This window comes from Lepidochelys olivacea (genome assembly GCF_965140295.1).
Source record: "Lepidochelys olivacea isolate rLepOli2 genome assembly, chromosome: 8".
NCBI classification, from domain to species: domain Eukaryota; kingdom Metazoa; phylum Chordata; order Testudines; family Cheloniidae; genus Lepidochelys; species Lepidochelys olivacea.
Genome location: NC_140418.1, coordinates 76,807,447 through 76,822,586, shown reverse-complemented (window position 1 = coordinate 76,822,586; position 15,140 = coordinate 76,807,447). Strand labels below are relative to the sequence as shown.

Genomic DNA, 15,140 nt, shown 5'->3' with positions numbered 1-15,140 from the left:
TTCCCCCCCCTTCTGCTTTGAGATGCAAACTCAGCTGATAAATTTTTAAAGGGTCAGGGCAAATAAACCCACTGCCAACTCTTTAAAACAAGTGACATACTTTCTTACAAGCTGTCCTGACTCTTCTGTGCTACCCTCCCAGGAGTCTCAAATTAAATTTAGGGATCCCCTTACTTGTCTCCCATAAAGGAGATCAAAGGGGGCAAACCCGGTAGACTCTTGGGTTACACTCGAACACGCGAATAACAAATAAGGGAGCAATGCATCCCAGTCATTTTTCTCACCAGATACCATAGATCCTCAGCATAGGCTTCAATGTCCAGTTGACTCTTTCTACCAGACTGTGGATGATAGAGGGATGCCTGTTAAGAACAAAAAAGAACAAAAAAGTGGTCATCCTGAGTCAGACCAATGATCCATCTAGCCCAGTATCCTGTTTTCCGACAGTGACCAGTGCCAGATTCCCTAGAAGGAGTGAACAGAACAGAGTAATCTATTGAGTGATCCATCCCATGTCATCCAGTCCCAGCTTTTAGCATGCAGCAACTGTCAAGCATTTCATAAAGTCTAAACACATTCTTGTAATTCTGTTGCCTATTTTAACAATACAAACACACAGGTGAGCCAGAGGTTTCCATCTATTTGTCAGTGGTCAATAGAGACATGGGAACTTTGGCAATAGCTGGCACCTGGTCTACCAGCATCACACATACCCATCAATAAGGAATCTGATGATACTAATATAACGTGGCGGTAGGGAGGCAGCTGTTTTTATTAATTTTTGTAGTTTTAATTTAGTTATTAAATAGTGAGTCAAATATTTTATAGACATGATTTACTCAGATGACATTAGAGAGATGCAGCACATTTCAATTTTGTATCCAAAACCAATATTGTGTCACCAACCATAATAAAGTGATACCAGCTTTTTAAAAAATCCCTTAATCATGTTAAATTATAAGATTTCTATAACTTAAAGTAATTCTAATTCCAGTATACAGTTTGATAATGTGTATCTTCCCATTAGCCCAGGAATTGTATTGACAAATATTATAGTTTAGACATTTAATACTGTAATTTTTTAGGAAAATATTGCTCTTTGAAATATGATTATGCTATTAGCACTATAAAATCTATAAATAAAAATTTTAAATTAAGTCTATCCTGTGAAGAACAACAAATCTGAAAACTCAAATGCTATATATGAACTGAAATAGATTTGTGGAGGGGTGAATTTGGGAACTTAATTGAAATTGTCATGTCTGAGTCTCCAGCCAGTGGTTTTATGTTGATCAAAAGCAGTGATAATTTATGATTTCCAATCTGCAAGAAACGGAGGAGAGTGAAACTAATTCCTGTATTGCTTTGCTTGTGGATTAGCATCATGTGGAAACGAAGTAAATGTTAGACATCTTGTTTAAATATTAACGTTGTAGTGACACTGACCCCAGTTCAGCAAAGTACTAAAGCATGTGCTTAACTGAAGTGGGATGGGATCACTGGTATGCTCAAGTACCTTGCTGAATTGGAGCAATGGTGTCTACATGGCGAGCCTTTCAGCTTCGACAGACTCGGGCTTGCACTACCATGCTAACAATAGCTTTGTAGCTAGTGTGGTTTGGGCTAGAACTCAGGCTCTGAAGCCTAGAGAAGGGGGACCGCTTCAGAGCCTGATCTCCAGCCCAAATTGCAACTTCAGAGCACTGTCTACATAGCTGTTTTTAGCGTGATAGTGCAAGCCCCCCCGACCTGAGTCGGTCGACCTGGACTGAGAGGATCGCTGCTGCAGGCTGTGTAGATGGACCAATCAGAGTGCACTCTGTCTCACACCAACAATCTAAAAGTTCACAGGTAAGGACCTCAATCATTGTATTTGCTGAAGTTCTTAATTGACATCAATGTTAGTAAGCTGCTTATACTTGATTCAGAGTTTGTAGTATTTAGATAAAAATTTATAGTGGTGTTTCAAAGGCAACCTACAGAGAAGTGATTGTTCCTGTAATATTGCTAACTGAAGAAGCTGATACTGAATCTTAAAAGTAAAAGATTTTGTCAATCTTAAGCCACTTTTTAAGGAGACTTGAGTAGCGCTCTTGGAAATAACTTAATGCATAATATTTTGCTCTCCATATTATGTAATGTATAACTCAGCCTTGATGGCAGTATAAAAAGTACATGTGTACACAGATATTGAGTCATGTTTTGCATTCACCTTGTGCAACTCAGTGAGATTACTCCAGGTCCTCAGTGCAGCATTTGGCTTTTTGTGTTTGCGCTCCGTTTGAAGACATAGAATTGCTAGTAGTTACATTAAGAGATGACGGTTTTCTCTGTGTGTGTAACAAGATTTATAAAGGGTCATATTTAGGCAATAACAATATTAATGTGTGTTCTAAAGTGGAGGAGGGAAATTGAAGCACTTCATTTAAATTTTTTTAGTGTAGTTGACCCTACAGTCCAGCAACAGCACAATATGCAGGGTGTAACATGGATCCAAAGTGCACTGTGGAGGCAGCTCACTCATTATCTGAAGAATGGGAATCTCTTGTTACTTGGCCACCTCAGAAATGTAGTTTTCTCCTTCGCCCCCTCTCTACTTCACAAAAATTGGTTTTATGGCTTAATTTGATACATTTTCACTTTCAGTGCATTCCACTGAATGCATCCGATGAAGTGAGCTGTAGCTCATGAAAGCTTATGCTCAAATAAATTGGTTAGTCTCTAAGGTGCCACAAGTACTCCTTTTCTTTTTGCGAATACAGACTAACATGGCTGCTACTCTGAAACCAGTGATAGTAAGGTGGACTTCAGATTTTTTGCATAACATTTATAAGCATAGTACCCAAGACCTTACAAGATATGTGGACACACAATAGACATGTTATCAATTCTGTACCACCACATCAATTTGTACCATTGTATCACTTTGTAATTACACATCCAAAATTAGTTAATCTTACAAGGCTGACTTTGAATCACAGCTGAGTCTTTTTAGAACCAAAAATATTTCATCTTGTTCAATAAGAGATGCACTAACCACAAAGAACAATTTAGTCAGCTAAAATAAATCAGCTTTCCAATGACCAGGCTAGAGTGATAATATATTCTGTTCTGTAGGGTTGCACCTATACTTACGCTTCTACAGATTCTGTTACAATGTAGGACTCAGAAATAATAAACTCTGAATCTCCTATCTTCCCTTCAGGAAAAGCTGTTTCAAGAGGACAGCTCGCTTACTTATCATTTCAGCAGTCGAAATGTGGGTCACCAGTGTTAGATTTTTGGCTGCGTATGTGTGTTTTTCCTGTGTGCTTCCCCACCTCTGCGCAGACAGCCAGCACAGCAGACCTCAAGCAAACCACCCAATGACCACAAGATCCGTTAAGCTATGAAGGCACCAGGTCAGGTTTATTATCAACAAAGCACAGTAATAGCACCTGGCAGACTTTGAGGATAACAAGGAGTCCGTGGCACCTTAAAGACTAACAGATTTATTTGGGCATAAGCTTTCGAGGGTAAAAAACCCCACTTCTTCAGATGCATGGAGTGAAAATTACAGATGCAGGCATAAATATACTGACACATGAAGAGAAAGGAGTTACCTTACAAATGGAGAACCAGTGTTAACAAGTTTCAGAGTAACTGCCGTGTTAGTCTGTATTTGCAAAAAGAAAAGGAGTACTTGTGGCACCTTAAAGACTAACCAATTTATTTTGAGCATGAGCTTCGGTGAGCTACAGCTCACTTCATCGGATGCATACCGACTTTAGTCTGCTGCGGTTTCCACGGTATGCATCCGATGAAGTGAGCTGTAGCTCACGAAGGCTCATACTCAAATAAATTGGTTAGCCTCTAAGGTGCCACAAGTACTCCTTTTCTTTTAGTGTTAACAAGGCCAATTCAGTCAGGGTGTATGTGGTCCACTCCCAATAATTGATGAGGAGGTGTCAATACCAAGAGAGGGAAAATTGCTTTTGTAGTGAGCCAGCCACTCCCAGTCCCTCTTCAAGCCCAAATTAATGGTGTTAAGTTTGCAAATGAATTGTAGCTCTGCAGTTTCTCTTTCAAGTCTGTTTTCGAAGTTTTTTTTATTGAAGGATCGCTACTTTTAAATCTGTTGTTGAAAGTCCAAGAAGATTGAAGTGTTCTCCTACTGGCTTTTGTTTGTTACCGTTCCTGATGTCTGATTTGTGTCCATTTATTCTTTTACGTAGAGAAAAGAAAGGGGGGGAAAAAAAGACTAAATGTCCAAATAAATCTGTTAGCCTTTAAGGTGCCACTGGACTCCTTGTAGTTTTTGTGGATACAGACTAACACGGCTACCCCTCTGATAGTTTATGAGGATACTATGACATGTATGCCCATGACAATGGACACAACTCAAGTGAATGGCAGAACTTTCCATTCCCCTCTCAGCTGGACCAAGACACTCTCTTAGAGATACCTCTTTATACCTTGATACAAATAGCAAAAGTCCTGACTTTTGAACAAATGTCAGGCTCTGCCTGCTTGCAAGTTCACAGAATCTGGCAAGAACAGGGCTGATATTGCAATCTGATATCAGCCCTGTTCTAGCCACATTCTGTGAACTTGCAAGCAGACAGAGCCTGACATTTGTTCAAAAGTCAGGACTTTTGCTAACTTTGCTTTATATCAGCAAAGCTTGCCCATTACTTTAGCTCAGGCCTCATACCAGGCCTATAATACAAGGGCTTATGTCTCAGGCTCTCTTCCTACTACACCATCTACTGTCAGCAAAACTTAAAAGCTCTTGAAAACTTTCTATACAATGGTTGGTGTTCGTTTTTTTTTTTTTTTAAATCAGCATTAATCTTAAACTTTTAGCTGTATTTCAATGTGCTGGGAATTGACTTGACATGCATAATGCATGTATTTTTGTAATATACATTTTGACCTGCTAATCTCATTTAGATTTGTTATTCTTAACAACTGTTCTTTTTATAAGGCTGTGTAAATCTTATCACTGTCAGCTTGCTTTTTAGTTCAGATTCAATGATCTTGAAAAATTCTGCTTATTTGTAATAGATAATTGTTCAAGTAATTTTAGCAATATTAAAAGCTATTCTAACCAGAACAAAGTGCATAAAGAATGCATTTAGAGTGCTGGGGTTAGAGTAGAGAGAATAAGCACACTATGGATACTCCAGATGGAATAGTACTGGCCAGGAGTTGTGCGGAGTAGTTAGTGCATAGAGCCATGCTATTTATTTCTGTGGGAGCCTGCTCTTTGATTGCTTGGCTATAATAATAATGCCTAGCTCCTATGTAGTACTTTTCATCAGCAGATCTTAAAGTGCTTGACGCAGGAGGCTTGTATCATAATCTCCATTTTAAAGATGCGGGGGAGTTGCAATAACTTGCCCAAGGTGACCCAGCAGGCCAGGCAGAAGCATTACAATTAGCTGTGCTAGAGACCATAAATAGTTCAATATTATAAAGCTGTTCCAAAAGTGAAGAAATTTAAGTTAATGTAAAATGGAGATGAAGAAAATCCATGACCACTTATACATTTTATAGCACTGGACGTAATTTTTTTTCAGAGCAGAGTATTACATTTCAATCTTAGCTTTTTGGTGTTCAGAGGTCCTAGTATGTTAGAGCAAGACCAGCAAAATCCCTGCAGCTTTTAAATAATTTTCACAGATTTTAAGGCCATAAGGGACTGTTATGGTAATCTGGTCTGACCTCATACATAACACAGGCCATAGAATTTTACCCAATAATTTCTTCAAGTCCTAAACTTCTTTTCTGAGCTAGAAGATCTCTTTTAGAAAGACATCCAGTCTTGATTTGAAGATCTCAAGTAATGGAGAATCCATCACATCCCTAAACAAGTTCTTCCAATGTGAATTATCCTCACTGTTAAAAATTTACACCTTTACATCTAGTTTGAATTTGTCTAGCTTCAGCTTTAATCTGTTAGTCAGCTACTAACAGAACTATTGATCCCTTGTATCCCTACCTTGCACCAAAATATGGAGAGACAACCCTCATAGATCTCATATCTCAGAAACACCCCCTTTGACTGAGAGGTCTGCTTTTAAGGGGTTATCTTTGAAACACTGTAGGCAGGCCCTGTGTGGATTTACAGGAGTGCCTGCACTTCCTGGGATGCCTCAAGGGGTATCTGAAGACACTTTGCTTGGTTTTCAGTGAGCTGGGTGAGACATCAGAAAATAGTTAAGAAAAAAAAAACAGTAGAGACTGTGTAAGATGAGGGCCACAGAGCAGAGACCCCTGCCTTACCCTCGGAGTGTTTTTCTTTCTCTAGGAGATGTCTACACTGCATCTGGGAGCAAGCCTCCCAGCCTGGGACCACATACTTGTGGTAATGGGGCTCCTACTAGTGCTCTAAAATTTGTGTTGATGTTGCTCTTTGAGCTGGAGCTCAGGCCTTCAAGGTCACTCCCCACAATCTCATAAAGCTGGAAGGTGTGTCTCTTGGCTCTGGACTGGCCTGTGCAGTACTGAGGTAGGTCAGGATGAAGGAGCTCCATGTCTGGGGCCTGCATAGCTATGTAAGGGATTTGGGGAGCCAATTGCAGATCCTCATCTTTCTGTCTGATGTGGACCTGTGGTGATTACAGTAACCCTGAAGCACCAGTCAAGTCTCAGGGCTGCCATACTGGGAAGGAGTAGAGAAAAGAAGGGGCTGGGGGAGTCCCCGAGCTTATCAAAAAAGTTTCCTTGGTATGGGATGTTTGTAATGACGGTGCCTTGAATCCTATGCTTGGTGACAGCTCTGTTTCAGAGTTGGCAGCCAGGAGTACTGAGTTAGGGCAAGATAGCCCCCTTTATAGGGACTCTTCTCTTTCCCCTTCCCCCAGGTTCAAACTTTAGGTAGCCACTGAGAATGCACAGCATTTTCCTAATACCCTTTTTCAGAGTCGCTGGGGGTGAAATCCGTGATATCAAAACTAAGTTGCTGCATAACATTCATGCAGTCACCTCAATGCAGAGGTTTCTCCCCATCTCCTCACCCCCCTGCCCCCCACGATTTGGTTATGGATTTGCAAAATAGACCCAGGAGCTCTGTACTAAGGCTGGATTTTAGCCCTAAATGCTGTAGGATTCAGTTCTTTATCATTGTAGCTTGGCTTGCCAAGTAGTAGTAGCACACGTTTGTTTGTTTCTTAAATACAGATTAACTTTGAATTATTTATTGTATCCTTATATTCCTCTGTCTAAGTGGTTCCCTCTGAAGTGTTTGTGCATTAAGGATGCATCACTTCCCTGGCTATATTTGATATCCGCATTAACTAGATCATACGATGGGATGGTGGTAGCAATGGCTAATGTTTTTTCATTATATGATCCTGATAAAATATCATTCTGCTGTCTGAAAGTAAGAGAAATATCCATGGACTTTTTTTGTCTGTATTATTTTCCCTTGGAGCAAATCTTGCAGAACCAAAATCCCCATCAACTATAGCAATTAGCCCCTTCTCCAAAGTGTAAACTAAGTTAGTGCATGTACCGCTGGAAGACATAGAAGGGGACAGCTAATAAGGAGACTGGGAAGGGGTCTGTACCCCAGAGGCGCCATCTGCTGGTTGAGTGAGAGCATGACAGATGCTTTTCTGTCTTGCGCACCTGATGATAGCCACTCCAGCCCCGCAGTGGTCTGTCCCCTCTGTGATTCAGCCCTCCATTTGGGGGCACAAGTTGTGTCTGCCCCTTCTGGGGTATGTAAAAAGTCCAACAAATGCTAGTTCCACTGCCCAGCAAGGGACTTCAGGCTTCACCTAGCCAAAGTCCCAGACTCAGGACTCTCTGGGTTATGGAGTCTTCCTCATCCTGAGTCTAGTCTTGGGGATAGGCTTTTTGCCACCAGCCCCATTAGGAGGCAGGTTGGAGAACCCAGGACCACCCTCTACACCAGGTTCTGATCCAGGACCCCAAGGTAGGCAACTGAGTCCTGCACCCTGGAGTGCTGTGCAGCTGCCTCCTTGGATCACTTCCAACCAGCCTCCCAACACAAGAGGGAACAACAAAGCCATGTAAACAAAATAAATCAAAGAATAAGTCTCCCACCTTGCAGAGTCCTTTTCCCTGAGCAGGTCAGACCATCAATAGTAAGGGGCTTCCTACAGTGCTCCTTTTGCAGCGCTTCAGGTTGTAGTTCTGCTTACCTCCCTAGGCTGCCCGTAAGTAGAAAGGGAACAGAGTAGCTCAAGGTCCTCCTCCAGCCTGTGCATGCACTGCAGGTGTGGCTTGTACACCCCACCTCAGAGATCCATACAAAGTTTCAATCAGGAAGCAATTCCTCTAGCACTCTTCAGTAGTTTGGGTTGTCAGAATAACCAAAGCGAGGCTCCGAACTGAATAGTCCAGCAATGTTAGTATTTTACAGCTCAGCATCCATAGGGCTGCAGTAAGAGAAACTGAAATGGGACATTGCCCCAACTCACTGGGTAGAAAATAGCTCCAGCAAATTCTATGTATTGGATACTTGATTATATTTGTAGTCTTTCCACCTCTCAATCTTTCTTTGTCATCACGCTTTCTCCAGTGTGCCATTGTCAAACATGCTCACCAATGGCTCTGACCACATAGTCAGCTTAGGGCAGACAGCCCTGCAGAGTGGAATTAAAATTTTTTTTTTAAATTTAAATACATTTTTCTTTTAAAAAAAATATAAACCTACTTAAAAGTATGACAAGTTATGTTAAAGCCTCCCTCAACTTACTACAGAGTAATTGTTTAAATAAAAATAAAATACACACAGACAGATTTCAAAATGGAAGTATTAGGATGGAAGTCCAAGTCCATGATGTGGCTGACAAAATCCAGGAAACACAGCTTCATTAGTTTGGATGCAAGCAGAGGATGAATGAAAGGGATATGCTGAAGATAGCTTGGCAGAAGAGGGTGCTAGAAAAGAGAAACTGAGGGAGCAGTGGATAGATTGCATCAAAGAATATAAGCAGGTGGACCTTAATGCTACCTCCAATGGACAGAGATCGTGGATGCTTACACAATGATCTGACCTCAGTTGAGGGGATAAGGAGAAGAAGAAAGATTTAAATTTAAAAAAAAACATTCCAGCTGTACATTTGCTGCTGAAGTTCTGAAGAACATCACATCACATCACTGAACTGGAGGAAGTCACTGGGTAAGCACCTTAAAACAGAATTTTTGAAGTGTTAAACCAATCTTTAACAGCAGTAGCAGGAGAATGGAGAATATTTTCTTCATTTAAATTTATTCAGCTAATTCAGATTAATGCTTTAGAACATAAGAACAGCCATAATGGGTCAGACCAGTGGTCCATCCAGCCCAGTATCCCGTCTTCTGACGGTGGCCAGTGCCAAGTGCTTCAGAGGGAATGAACAGAAAAGGTAATGATCAAGCGATCCATCCCCTGTTGCTCATTCCCAACTTCTTGCAAACAGAGGCTGGGGACACTTCCGAGCATGGTTTTGCATCCCTGCCCATCTTGGCTAATAGCCATTTATGGACCTATCCTTCATGAACTTATCTAGTTTTTTTTTTTTAACCTTGTTATAGTCTTGGCCTTCACAAGATCCTCTGGCAAAGAGTTCCACAGGTTCACTGTGCATTGTGTGAAGAAATAGTTCCTTTTTGTTTGTTTTACACCCGTTGCCTATTAATTTCATTTGGTGACCCTAGTTCTTGTGTTTTGAGAAGTACTAAATAACACTTCCTTATTCGCTTTTTCCACACCAGTCATGATTTTATAGACATCAGTCAGATTCCCCCTTAGTTGTCTCTTTTCCAAGCTGAAAAGTCCCAGTCTTATTAAACTCTCCTCATATGGAAGCTGTTCCATACCCCTAATCATTTTGTTGACCTTTTCTGTACACTTTCCAATTCCAGTATATCTTTTCTGAGATGGGACAACTAGATCTGCATACAGTATTCAAGATGTGAGTGTGCCATAGATTTATATAGAGGCAATATGAAAATTTCTCTCATTATCTATCCCTTTCCTAATGATTTCCAACATTCTGTTAGTTTTTTTGACTGCTGTTGCACTTTGAGTGGATGTTTTCAGAGAACTATCCATGATGACTCCAAGATCTCTTTTCTTGAGTGGTATCAGCTAATTTAGACCTCATCATTTTATATGTATAGTTGGAGTTATGTTTTCCAATGTGCATTACTTTGCATTTATCAACGTTGAATTTCATTTGCCATTTTGTTGCCCAGTCAACCAGTTTGTGAGATCCCTTTGTAACGCTTCACAATCTGCTGTGGTCTTAAGTGCAATTGAGTAGTTTCATGTCATCTGCAAATTTTGCCACCTCACTTTACCCCTTTTTCCAGATCATTTGTGAATATGTTGAATAGTACTGGTCTCAGTACAGACCCCTAGTGGACACCACTATTTACTTCTCTCCATTCTGAAAACTGACCATTTATTCCTACTCTTTGTTTCCTATATAGCAATCCATTTCTGATCCATGGGAGGACCTTCCCTCTTATCCCATGACAGCTTACTTTGCTTAAGAGCCTTTGATGACAGACCTTGTCAAAGGTTTTCTGAAAATCTTCACACTATATGCACTGGATCCCCCTAGTCCACATGCTTATTGACCCCCTCAAAGAATTCTACTAGATTGGTGAGGCATGATTTCCACTTACAAAAGCCATGTTAATTCTTCCCCAACCAATTGTGTTCATCTATGTGTCTGATAATCCTGTTCTTTACTATAGTTTCAACCAGTTTGCCCAATACTGAAGTTAGACTTACCAGCCTGTAATTGCTGGAGTCGCCTCTGGGACCTTTTTTAAAAATTGCCGTCACATTAGCTATCCTCCAGTCACCTGGTACAGAAGCTGATTTAAATGATAGGTTACATACCACAGTTAGCAGTTCTTCAATTTTACATTTGAGTTCCTTCAGAACTCTTGGGTGAATACCATCTGGTCTTGGTGACTTATTAGTGTTTAAATTAATCAGTTTGTTCCAAAACCTCCTCAAATGACACCTCAGTCGGGGACAGTTCCTCAGATTTGTCACCTAACAAGAATAGCTCAGGTTTCATTTAAAGTTGAGAAACCATCTGGGGTTGAAAAAGCAGGAAAGCTTGTTTTTCCCCTTTCAATCTCTGAATAAAAATGAGGTTGAGATCTATTTCTGAAGTCTTGAAGGATATAGTAACCAGTTCTGTTAATTAACTGACTGAATTATCTGTAGTATTAAATATCCAGGTCATGTAAGGTAGTTTTATTTAACTAATAAACAATTTTTTCCATCCAAATGCAGTTTGATTCTAATTACAAATAAAAAGAAAAGGAGTACTTGGGGCACCTTTAGAAACTAACAAACTTATTTGAGCATAAGCTTTCGTGAGCTACAGCTCACTTCATCGGAACTGTAACTCACAAAAGCTTGTGCTCAAATAAATGTATTAGTCTCTAAGGTGCAACAAGTACACCTTTTCTTTTTGCGAATACAGACTAACACGGCTGCTACTCTGACCTTTTACTTGCTAGATTATGATTAATTTACTTGTAATTACAGGTTTCATTCACCGTTTTTTAACATCATAAAAAGTGTAAAAATTAAGAATCTGAATAAATGTATGTTAAGTCATATAGTTGTTTAAATATGTATAGATATAATATATCTTGCTGGCTAGCAAAAAGTACCAAATCTAGTGTAAATGCTTATATTTAGTTGCAAATTAACTTGTAATGGTTACCAATCAATACAAATCACACCTTCTTTAGGAAAATAACTAAAGTACAAATGTAAAACAAGATTATGTTGCTTGATATATTAATTGTTTGTTGATTATGTTTTTGTTTTAGTTTTAGTCTGTATAATATACAGAATCAGGCTCAGTATTATCAGAGTTACAGCTCTGGGAGCTCCATAGGGCACAACAGTGACAACAAAAACACACACTCGGGGAAGACCATCAGTAACTGTACAAATTTGATGATAATGATGATAGTCCAATAAGTAAAACAATCCAAACAAGTAAAGTGAGATAGTATAGTATAGAGTGACTGGCACCATTACATGTATATACTCACCCTATTCATGGGGACAGCTCTAGAGCAGGGATCTCAAAGTCCCGGCCCGAGAACCTCGCCACTGCAGCCCGCAGAGGAGAGACGTATGCAGACACCGCCCCCCGCAGCTCCCATTGGCTGCGGGAGAGGAACAGAGATACCATCACTAGTTGCTGGGCGGAGACAGCATCATTAGTTGCTGGGCAGAGTTAGCCATTGAGGCCGCATCACTTTTTTCCACAATGAATATAAACAAGTCAAAATACCGAACACAACTATCTGGTGCACACCTTGCTGCAATTCTGAAGGTTTCAACTGCTCAGTCACTGAGGCCAAACACCAACAAACTGACAGAACTGAAGCTTTGCCAGGTGTCTGGCAAACACTAAAAACTCTCTGGCAGGCGACGAATTGTATAAAGTTGTATGACAGTTTTTATTATTTCTAAGAAATTTGAAATAGAAAATGTTTGTTGTATTTTTTCTGAACGCCATCTTCAGTGACATTGGCTCGCTGGGAGGATTTGAGAACTGGCACTGGCCATAAGATAAATTGAGTTTGAGACCCCTGCTCTAGAGGGTGAGACGGATCCTAGTCTGACTCTCTGGTATGCTGATGAAGAACTCCAATGGCTGTATCTGAGACCAGATGTTTGATAGGCCTTTTGCTGGTCCTTATGCATATGTACAAATAGTTTTTCCCTCCTTTACCATATCTTCACTTTTTCACTCTCATAACATTGGGGTATCCTTATCCTGTAGGTTAGTACATTAATTAGGCAAAGCTCATTAGTATATACATCAGTTGAATTACTATGGTTACCTGCAGTTGAGCATCTGCTGATGTCCCCTTCCAAAAATACTCGAAACTGGTGCAATCTGCCTTCTTGTGGTTACCTACCAGCAGATTGCAACACTTGTTTATTGTTTTGTAATAGTCACAAAGTCTTGTGCCATCTCGTGACTTAAGGTCACTATTAGTTTAATTACATATGCTAATTTATTGAGCAGCTATTCCTACTCAGGCTATAAGGCTTTATGCTAACTACTTAAGCTGCTATTATAGATCCAGGCCTATAGCTCACTTGTGTCCCTGCTATCAGTTCCTTATCCTTTTATCTTCTAATTTCTACTGTAATTATTACATTTAAATCAAGATATCCTGCCTGCTGATTTTAAATCATAATTAAAAACAGTCCACCCTGTAGCCATGCATTCACACTGACAGCCACCTTCTTCTCAACTCCTAACATACTTTCTACAGTTCTACTTGATTTTCTAGCTGTGAAGAAGTCCAAACCTAAATCCTTCTTTTTTCCAGTCTTCTCTCTCAGGGCCTTGTTACAATAAGGAATCGCTTCATAACTGGATCCAACCTCCGATCAAAGGCAGAGCATATAGTACTGGAGTTGCCTTTGTTATACCGATAAAATAAAAACCAGCAGGATCTTCTTAAAGGGGAAAAGGCAAAATTCACCACATTTATTGTGAATACAGAAAGAATCATAGTAAGCAGTTAGTTATAGCTATAACATTCCATTCAATCTCATATTTATTCACACTTTCATTCATACACACACACACACACAGAGGTTCTGCAAGGTTGTTATCATAGTTACCAGCCTTAGAGTTGCTCATGCCAAGCCACTGGCCAGGTGGCCTGGACATGAGGAGGGAGCAGGGCCTTGTCAGATGCTCATCTGATGCTCCTGGAAGTTGGTTTGCAGAATCAGACCCCCAAAGCTCTCACTTTCTAGAGTCCATTTTTATAGGAATTTCTTCCTATGCCAGTCTATGGGAATTGCTTCATCATGCTGTTGCTGAATCAATCAGCAGATGGCACATTCCTGATGGCACCGTGCTGCTAGATGTTATCTTGTTCTTTGGTTCTCCCATTCTTGAGGCTGTTGGGTGGATTCCAGTCTGCCCTCCGGGGGTCCTCTGGTTATTTCCACTTGATGCCTTCTTCAGCCGATGGACACTGGATTCTTAGGCTGGCACCTCCCTGATCATTCAGTTATTATCCACACCAAGCATCCATCCACATACATCCTCTATCTCTATTTTAATCACAATTGTTAACAAAGCAAGATGAATACAACGAAAGGGCAGGGAGTCTCTGGGTGCTGTTTCTGTTGTTAGAGTATTGTTTTGAGTCTCTCTCTGCATGAGTAGTTGTTATTACAAAGAATTGCTTTGAGAACAGACTCTGTCTTAGAATGTACTAACGCAATTAGCAGCTTGCAAGTTTCACACATAGAGGGAGAGAAACAGTACCAAAAACCAAGAGACCTCTTAATTAGTAATACCCTGGAATTTAAACTCTGGGGAATTAAACTCATTTGTGATTTTAATAAAGAACTTCTTTAATATGATCCAACACCTTTAGCAACAGTCAGAGAAAATACTTGGCTTTTTAAATTAAATCAATGTAATTATATAAACTCCTATCATGAAAACCCTCTCAATGTGGATGCAACGGGAAAGATCGTAAAGAAGTTAGTCATATAGAATAAAACTGAGTTGCCAGATTCAAGCAGTAGGATGGGTACATAATGCTCTTGCAATCCATTTTATGTATATTCAGTAAAACAACTAGGGAACAAGCTAGCTTTTATCTGTAAGGGTACCCTAATATGTGTGCATTGAGCATTGTTCGATTAATTCTTATTCTTCCCACCCACATTCTTTGTACAGTTTGCGAACTAATCTCTCTTGCTGTGCTCAAGTGTCCCTTCTCGAGGGCTAACGTGAATTGGTTTTCCATTTGCCAACTTGCAGAGTTTTGCCTGTCTGTGTATTTGGACTGCTTTGTGTTTTCTTGATACACTTTAATGTTTTGCATATTGGATTTTTTTGCATGGTGCTGAGATACCGAGTGATATTTAAAAGCGTCAGATGCTCTAGTGAGGGAAGGCCATATATTTGAGTTCTGTGAAGTGTCACTATTTGAAACTCTTTTCCCCGCTAATTGATGTGCTTGATGTTTTGACTTGCCTGAACATACTGTGGGGGGAGAGATAAGAAAATACTAAAATAAGTTGGTAGAGCATTGTCCTTTACATTAAATATAGTAACTTCTTCACACTGAAAATAAACAAGAGCTGACTTTACACCATGCCACTAGGTGGT

At 40.1% G+C, this 15,140-nt stretch overlaps 1 protein-coding gene across 2 annotated transcripts in view; it reads left to right on the top strand.

Moving 5' to 3' along the window:
• Positions 1 to 15,140, top strand: part of LRRC8B (leucine rich repeat containing 8 VRAC subunit B) — a 44,859-nt gene that overhangs the window by 7,508 nt on the left and 22,211 nt on the right. The gene's annotated exons all lie outside the window — the stretch shown is intronic.